Raw genomic sequence first — 9,584 nt, 5'->3', positions numbered from 1 at the left:
GCACATTTGTTTTTTATCATATCAGTGCTTCCCTTAAACTGGTTACACAACGCTAACCAAATTGATTTAGCAGTGTTTTCATGTTGAAGCAAAACAAAGATATCTTCTTTCACCGCTTGTTGGAGAATGCTAATCATCATTTTTCACTGGTGTATTTTAACTTCTCAGCCGCTGAATAATCACTTAAAAGTTTTTCATTTCCATGTTCATCTTTCGGTTTTTCGTAATCTTTGTCCAACGAAACCCATGCATCAAACTTATAAGCTTGCACCCATGTTTCAAAACGGTTTTGCCATCCTTTAAAATCCTCGATGTACATAAGCTTTGGAGGCTTTTGAGACGTTCCCGTTTCATTTTCTATTTCAAGTGTTTCGGCAACTGTGATTGGAGCAGCTGGAGTAGTAGCAAACGCGTTGTAAAATTCCTCTTCCATGTTTCGGATTTGAAAATTCACAAATTCACAAACTTCAAACGAAATGGAGATTCACACGAAATGGATTTGATGCGAAATGACACTTTCAAACAAACTGGATCTTTGGAGCGAAATGGCCTTTCAAGCGAATTGGCACTTTCACGCGGAATGGCACTCTCACACGAAATGGAAGTCTATTGCGTACGAACTGATATCACTTTCAAACGAAATGACAACTTGATGCAAAATGAAGTCAATTTCAAGCGAAATGAGGTTGCTTTCACACGAAATGGAGCAGATTCAAGCGAAATGGGGTCCACACTGTCCAAATCGTGCGAAATGGAGATCCTTAGGGTTCACTTCGTGCGAAATGCAAGATAGATTCAAACGAAATGAACTATTTTGTGCGAAATGGTGCTGACATCATACACTCGGACATGATTTTGGCACAATTAATCACGATTTAGTTCGATTTTAGGTCTGATTCTTTCAAGGATTGTTTAAAACTATGTTTCGCTTGTTATGTGTGAAATTTAATCCATTTTAACCGTAAAATCTTGTTAATTTTGAAAAAGAAGGTGTAGAAATCAGAAATTTTGGTGAAATCAGGCTGATTTGGTAAGAACTCTTCCTCCTGAGCTCTGATACCACTTGTAGGATCGTTTGCACGACCAAAACGAGTCGTTCAGAAGAGTTCTAATCAATACGGGAGGCGGAAACTAACGTATTGACATTTTATTTTATTTTTGGAATTTTATCTCTCATTAACTAACAATGCATAAATTATGGAAACTGTTTCTCCATGATTTTCTGAATGGTTCTTCGTGATCTTTGTTGAACCAGATCAATGCTAATATTATACCTTTGACTTTGTTGAACCAGATCAATGCTTCTTCGTGATCTTCAGTCGGTTGTGTTATATGATCAAGATGGGAAATTTGATGGGGTCCGCAGGCCTAACTCTAAACTTCCAATTGAAATTAATGGTATAAAGATCGAAATTGTGGATGCAATTGGCAGTAGTGGACTTGATATGAAGGGAATTATGCTGTGTTTTTTGGAATTTTATCTCTCATTGACGCTGTGTTTTACCATTCATGCTGGTAATGATGGAGGATTTCTTGACATTGTGTTTTAACAGCAAGCATTCATGCTGGTAACGCTGGATGATTTCTTGACATTGTGTTTAACAGCAAGCATATTAGTACCGTTGTGTTTTAGCATTCATGCTGGTAATGTTGGAGGATTTTCTTGGCGATGTGTTTTACCATTCATGTTGGTAATGCTGGAGGATTTCTTGACATTGTGTTTTAACAGTAAGCAGATTAATACAGTTGTATTTTAGTACGCTGTGTTTTAACAGCAAGTAGATTAATACAGTTGTGTTTTAGCATTCATGCTGGTAATGCTAGAGGATTTTTTGACGCTGTGTTTTAACAGCAAGTAGATTAATACAGTTGTGTTTTACCATTCATGCTGGTACGATGTGTGACATTTGTCACGATGTGTTTTCTTGATGTTGTGTTTCTTAATGAAGGATAGAAGGAAGAGAGAGAGAAGAGTGAAAGGGAGAGAGAGAGAGAAAATCGCAAGAAATGTGGGGTGGTTTATGGAATGACAGTTATTTCCATATTTAAAACAAGCTAAATAACATATCTACCTCTGATTAATTAAATAATCATATTTTTAAGACACACATATTACCAAAATGCCACCAAGATAATCTCAACCATTAAACACACCCATTGGAAGACCCGGATCGCTTCCTAGACTTTCTAGAAATAACACACTTTCCGCAGGATCCCCACTATATATATATATATATATATATATATATATATATAGGGGAAGGTTCAAATGAAAACCACTAGTTATCGCGAAAACTCGAAAACTAACTAAAAAAGCCTAAAAAACATATCAATTTTTTTTGCATACCAATTTTCGCTAGTTAAATAATATAAAAAACTTAAAAAAAAATTGTAGTGCACATGTGTAATAATTCACATGTGTAGTGTACTATACATCATGTGAATTATTACACATGTGCATTACAAAAAAAAAAAAACAAAATTTTTTTGAGAAAAAGTTTTTTTTTGTATAAAAAAAACTAGCGATTTTAATAAAGAAATTGAAAAAAAAAACTGTGTGTTTTTTAGGCTTTTTTAGTTAGTTTTCGAGTTTTCACGATAAAAGTGGTTTTCATTTGAACCATCCCCTATATATATATAGGGGGACGCTAAAATGAAAACCACCATCAGTTAAGAGAACAACGAGAACCACTTTCCAGCCATTGATCTTTGAAGATGAATGGATGAGATTAAAAGTTATAAAAAACCATATTAAATTCTTTTTGTCTTATTATGTTTTTAATATTTTAATGTCAAAAGGTCAGTTTAGTAAATTTGCTGTTTTGTCTTATTATATATATTGTTTTTATTACTTTTTTTTGTCTTATTAAATTAATTGTTTTTATTAAAATCAGGTTTTTTAATTAAAAAGCATTTAAAAATCTGATTTTTTTTTACAAAAAACAATTTTTTCAGGATTTTTTTACAAAAAAACGTTTTTATGAGCCGTTTTAAGCCCCGTTTTTTACGCGCCATTTTTTACGCCCGGTTTTACGCATCGTTTTTACACCCAGTTTTACGCGCCTTTTTTACGCCCGGTTTTACGCGCCGTTTTTTACGCCCCGTTTACGCCCCCGTTTTCACGCCCTGTATTTACGCGTCGTTTTATCACCCGGTTTTTTACTATACGTTTTTTACGCGCCGTTTTTACACACCGGTTTTTACGTGCTATTTTTTTTACGCATCGTTTTTTACGCCCCGTTTTTTCGCCCTGTATTTACGCGCCGTTTTTTACACACACGTTTTTAAACTTTTTTTTACGAAAACTTTTTTTTACGGTTTTAAACTTTCTTTTTACAGAAAACTTTTTTACAATTTTTTTTACAAAAACTTTTTAACAAAGAACAAAAATTTATACGAAATATTTTTTACGGTTTTAACCTTTTTTTTACACACACGTTTTTTAAACTTTTATACGTTTTTCTATGAAAAAGTTTTTACGGTTTTAAACTTTTTTTTTTTGCAAAAACTTTTTTACCAAAAATTTTTTACAAATTTTTTTTTTTTCATAAAAACCTTTTTTTACAAAAGACAAAAATTTATACGAAAACTTTTTTACAGTTTTAACCTTTTTTACACACACATTTTTAAACTTTTTTACAATTTTTATGGTTTTAAACTTTTTTTTACAAAACTTTTTTACAATTTTTTTTACAAAATAACAAAAAGAGGAGAGAGAAATGTGAAGAGAGAGAAATTGAAAAGACTTTAAAAAGAGACTTTAATAAGGAGAGAGATGATTTGATGGTTTTGATTAAATGACTATATTACTCTTTTGGTTGTCATTATCTAATTAGTGGAAAGTGGTTCTCGCAACTGGGGTGGTTTTCATTTTAGCGGCCATATATATATATAGGGGAAGGATGTATAGAAAACCCACTTTAATTTAGAAAACCCGTGAAACTCAAAGCTCCTGATGTTTTTTTATCTTGAAAAAAATTACACATGTTATATACATGTTTTTAAGGGTTTTGGGCAAAAAAATCAAAAAAGCGCCGAGTAGATATTTAAAAAAAATAAACAAGTTTTAGTGTAACACATGTTACATTCATCTGACATATTTGTAACATGTGTTACACCAAAACTTGTTTATTTTTTTTAAAAATATCTACTCGGCGCTTTTTTGATTTTTTTTTTTTTGCCCAAAACCCTTAAAAACATGTATATAACATGTGTAAATTTTTTCAAGAAAAAAAAAAACATCGGGAGCTTTGAGTTTTCCGGGTTTTCTAAATTAATGTGGGTTTTCTATAGATACTTACATTATATATATATATATAAGGGAAGGCAAGACAGAAAACCCTTAAGTTTTTAGAAAATTCTGGAAACTCAAATCTCCCCCCATTTTTACCCAACCTCTCGACATTTTTTTTTTTGAAAAAAATAACACATGTAATATACATGTTTTAAAGTGTTTTGGGTCAAAAAAACAAAAAAGCACCGAAGGGATGTTTTTTAAAAAAATAAACAAATTTCAGCAAGTGAAATGAGATACGTATGTATCACAGGCAAGTGAAATGAGATACATATGCACAAAACTGCATGGAATGCTTTTTATCAGTATAATTTGTTTGTAGCGTAAACATGTTGATAGACTTCATTTTGTGATAATGTTTCTTTGTGTCTAAATTAAGGGTAATTTAGACATATATGTGACCAGGTGGAACTTGGGGCTCTGGGGACCGAGCACAAAGATGCCCAATTAAAATGTTGTGTAGTTGATGACTTGATGAACGTGCAAAGCTGTTGGCCTCTGAGTTATTGGATTAGAAGAGAAGGTACGGATAACATGTAATTCAATGTTCAATCTGTTCAATTTGTTTTAAGTAATTAGCATGTCAAATATGATTATAAAAGATAGATAATCTAAGTGTTAATCCATTTTTTTTCTTGAAAAGGGGGTGACTAGGTTTTGATGGATTAAAGTTACACATTTGGCAAGTTTTGACTCATTAACTTATTTGATCTGTTTTTTTATGGTGCTTATTTTTATAACTCGCTTTTTTTTGTAGGAACTCCATACTCACGCTGAGGTCTAATGAGCTAAACCTTGAAAGACAATTGGAAACGGGGCTTGAAGGTCATTAATTACCCTAAACAAAAATGTGAGATATCTATCTAATTATTGACTTTAATGCACGGATAAATGGGGATTCATGATTTTGGTTAATTTGTTTCTTCTGATTTTAAGTACCGAAGAATTTAGAATAAAGATTGTAGGATCGTGAGACGACCTAACGAGTCGATCAGAAGAGTGTTCAGACAGAATCAGAGGCGGAATTCATTGATTCTGTCTTCGTTTAGCTTGTAGAACACTGAAAATACTAATTTGTCTCTGTTTATTGATCTTCTAAACATGATTACAGACTCAAATACACTTTGGCAGGGCTTCGTCGTCACATACAAGAACTGAACTACCTGATTTCGCTCGAGACTGCCTATATATAGGCTTGAGGTTCCGCTTGAACATGCATGTGCATTTCGAGCGGAATCAGACAATACATTTTGGAGCGGAATCAGCAATTAACTTTTTGAGCGGAATCAGGATATTAAGTGATTTTGCTTGAAATGACATTCTGTCATTTCGAGCGGAATCAACACTAATTCACATATCCTCGATTTCCGTGCACTATACAATCAGCCCTACACTAAGACTCGAACGAAGATGAAGTCGACAGACAACTGCACCAACAGACTCCCCCTTGAATGTTGACGGAATCTTCAGTGAGAGTCTTCAAAATAACAACTCTTCAATCTTGATCGAATCTCTTCAGGAATTCTTCCTGGAATCATGTACCCGGATCTTTCTCTGGCTCTAACTCTTGACAGACTCCCCCTTTCACCAAGCTGGGATCTCCGTCTGGAATTTGTTATCGCATTTGAAATTACATCCTGGCATTTTCTCTGATTAAGCTCTCCGCAGGTTCTGATGCATTTCCTGGCTTTCCGTAGCAACAGGATCAGAGACCTACACATCTCAAACTCTCAAACATATAACAAACAATATTGTGATTCAAATTAATGAATCATCTAAACATTTGAGGATTTACTCATTAAAGAACTTTTCCAAAATTTGAATCATTCTAAATTCTGATTCAACTTAATGAATCATTTTAAACATTTCAAATCAATTATCCAACCCAACTGTTCATCATGTTTAGCCTTTGGAATTTTGAAAATCAACTCTTCAACATCAGTTGTCGAAAATCTTTTGAATTTTTCAGATTAACAGAAATTTAAATGCAGAAATGAAATATGTACAAACAGTATTTTTATGAGTTTGTGAAAGAGGATCATATCAGTTTTGAGACACATCACAAGCACCGTTAAGCTTTTAATCGTTTTAAGTTTTAAATGATTCACATAGATTGACGATATTGTTGTCCACATAAACTCAAACTAAAAACTTTCGAAATGCTTACCGATACGTTTAGGTATATTAATTTTGCACTAAATTCTTATGGACCCCACGATCTCAGCATATCCCCTCATCATGCAATACACCGACTCAAGTAATGCCTTTAAACTTGATCAACTGTGATTTGTGCGAAAACAACGCAGAATGTTTAAACATTAACAATCAGGTCGATACTTCTGTATACGCAGAGAAAGTCCAATGTTTAAACAAAATAAAGAAACTAAAAATAAGTTGAAATTGTTTAGGCTTTAACCACCAGGTCGATACTTCCATATACGCAGAGGTGATCCAAAGCTTAAACGAAACACCAAAGAAAATAAAGCAGAACGTTTAGGCACTAACATCCAGGTCGATACTCACGTATACGCAGAGGATGTCCAATGCTTAAACAAAATAAAGAAATAAAACAAGTTTAAATCTTTGCAAAAGAAATACACAATCACAGTGTCATTTTCAGCAAAGTTGTGAAAGCTCACAAACTTAACCAGTTTTTATGCTTTTTGGCATTCAGCGATTACTGAGCAGGCACACAATCAAGAAGGACAAAACTAAGTACTATGCTTTTGATCATGTTTTCCACTAGAACTAGGCTTTTTCTTCATGTTTGTATCGTTATCGCAAATCTACTAGTCTAGCTGAGCCTATTGTCACATCTTTAGTGAAACCCTTTATCACTTTTAGACTTTACATTTCTTTAGCATGCTGTGATAGTCCACTGATTTTCTATCATTTCCTCTTGTTTCAGCAAAACTCATTTTTAAATTTTTCATGTTTTTGATATTTTCAAATTTTCTAATTTTTTAAAATTTTTACTCCCCCTAAAATCAAAATATGTTTCAATTTTGATTTTCTGGGAAAATTTGAAACAAACTGTACAGACTTGACAACTTGATGAGAATCACTTCAATTCTCGATCCACCTGGCGTAAACAATCAGAACTCCCCCTTACAAGAAACTATTTTCCCATTTTGATTTCAAAACACTTAAGTTTGTTTTAATCAAAATGGTTTTTCCGGAAAAATTAGTTTGTTTACCAATCATTTGTAGGTTCGGGGTCATTTCATCACCTTGTTCTCTTAATCACATGCAAAGATTTATCGTTTTCTGATTTTACCATAAAAACCACTTGTAGAAAATCAAGTATAACTTAATGTCCCTAATTTACCACATGTAAGACGAAAAATCACCAGAGTGAAATTTCTCAAGAAAGATGCCGATTCATGTTCCACGCTTACCAACCTGGGAACTCCGGCAAGTCATGTTTTTCATTTGAAAAGTTTCACCCAAGCCTGACGGTCCTTGGGTGTTTTTGAAATTCCTTTTGATAATGATGGAAAATTTTCATCATTCATTGTCAAACTGGAATCTCCACTTTTTACCTCAACCAATGTCTCCTCTGGCTTTGACGAACCAGAATCATTGCCTGCACATGGCTTGTCTGACTTTGTCCTGTCAGATTCATTGCCTGAAGGTGGCTTGTCTAACTTCAACACGTCAGATTCATCGCCGACCATTTTCTCTTTCTTTTTTAACCTGTCTGTCCTCAGATTTGTATCTGATGAACTCAGTTTGCTTGATTTGTCAGTCCTTGAAGAGCAAATTGGTTTATCAGAGTTTTTATCTGATTTTCCTTTTGTATCCGAGGACAAAATCTTCTCCAAATACTCTCGCGCCTTCTTCCTCTTCTTTCTCAGTCTGTCTTTCTGCCCATGTGAAAGTTTAACTTTCTTTTCTTGAATTGTCTGTTCTTGAACTTTAGATTTTTGAACCTTCTGTTCTTTGGGCTTGACATAGACTGGAATCTTTGCCATTTTCTGAGATACCACCCTCGATCTTCTCATAGATCTCCCTGGGCAAACTCTGGCAATGTGACCTTTGATGTTGCATTCAAAGCATCTTCTCATCTCAAAATTCCTTCTCTGGCAATCAAAAGCTATGTGTCCTTGATAGCCACAATTGTAACACACTCTGTTGTCATACCGTTCTTCTTTTTCAACCCAAATACTCAAATCATAGCATTGATTTGATTTGAAGTACTGATCATTTCTCAACTTGCTATCATTGAAATGATTAGTCTTGGGTGAATTCCCATTCCATCTTCTCCTTTGAGCTGGATTTTGCATTTGAGCACTGTGGTCCAACCTGCACCACTTTTCACCAACTATTTTTGAGTTTTTATTTTCTAATTTTTGTGTTTTTTTAATATGATTGGATGACTGAACTGATGAACTTTTATTATCTTTTTGGAAATTTTTCAAATTTTTAACTTTTTGTTTTTGTTCTACAGTCTTCTTCAAAGGTTTCTGCGTAGAACATTCACCTTTTTCAGTAGAATGTAAAACAGTTTCTTGAAATTTTTCTTTTAATTTCAAAAATATTTTTTGTTTTTCATTTTCATCATCAGCTCCATCATCATAATCCTCAACTTTGACATTGTCAAAGTTTGTGACATTGTCACTTATTGGAACAGAATTGATCGGTTTTGGACAAGGATGATTCAAAACTCTGATGAAGTCACAAAACCTTTCAATTTCTTTTCAAGCTCATCAATTTTAGCTCTTGAATTCTCAGCTTCATTTTCAAGCCGAGATATTCTTTCAAGATGAGACTTGATTGATTTTTCATTCTTAATCTTAATGTTTTCAAGAACAGATTTTTCATTTTCCAAAACTTTTATCTGTTTTTGAAATTTCATTTCATTTGCTTTCAGATTCTTGTTTTCCAACTTTATCCAGAAATCTTCATTTTCTGAAGATTTCTTTTTGCTTTCAAACTCTTTTTCTTTCTCTTTCAAAACCTTGTTTTCTAATGTCAAACTGTTCAAATCACTTGACAGTTTGACATTTTCAGACCTCAACTTCTCACAATTTGTCTTCAGCACAAGAATTCGTTTCTTATCAGCTTTCTTTTCTTCTTTCAAAACTGAAATTTCTTCAGTCTGTTCCTCTCCCACTTGGACACCTTTACTCCTGCTTTTCTTTAGTATTGATTTTCCACTTTGACTTTTCTTCTTCTCATCATTTCTCTCCATCTGTTCTTCAAGTTTCTCAATGAATTGACAAATTGTCAATCTAGAGTATTCTCCAGTTCTTTTTAAATCCAGCAGATATGTACCCCATTCTTGTTG

The sequence above is a fragment of the Helianthus annuus genome, chromosome 6 (assembly GCF_002127325.2).
Source record: "Helianthus annuus cultivar XRQ/B chromosome 6, HanXRQr2.0-SUNRISE, whole genome shotgun sequence".
In the NCBI taxonomy this organism is placed as follows: Eukaryota; Viridiplantae; Streptophyta; class Magnoliopsida; order Asterales; family Asteraceae; genus Helianthus; species Helianthus annuus.
This window is presented reverse-complemented; position numbering follows the sequence as displayed.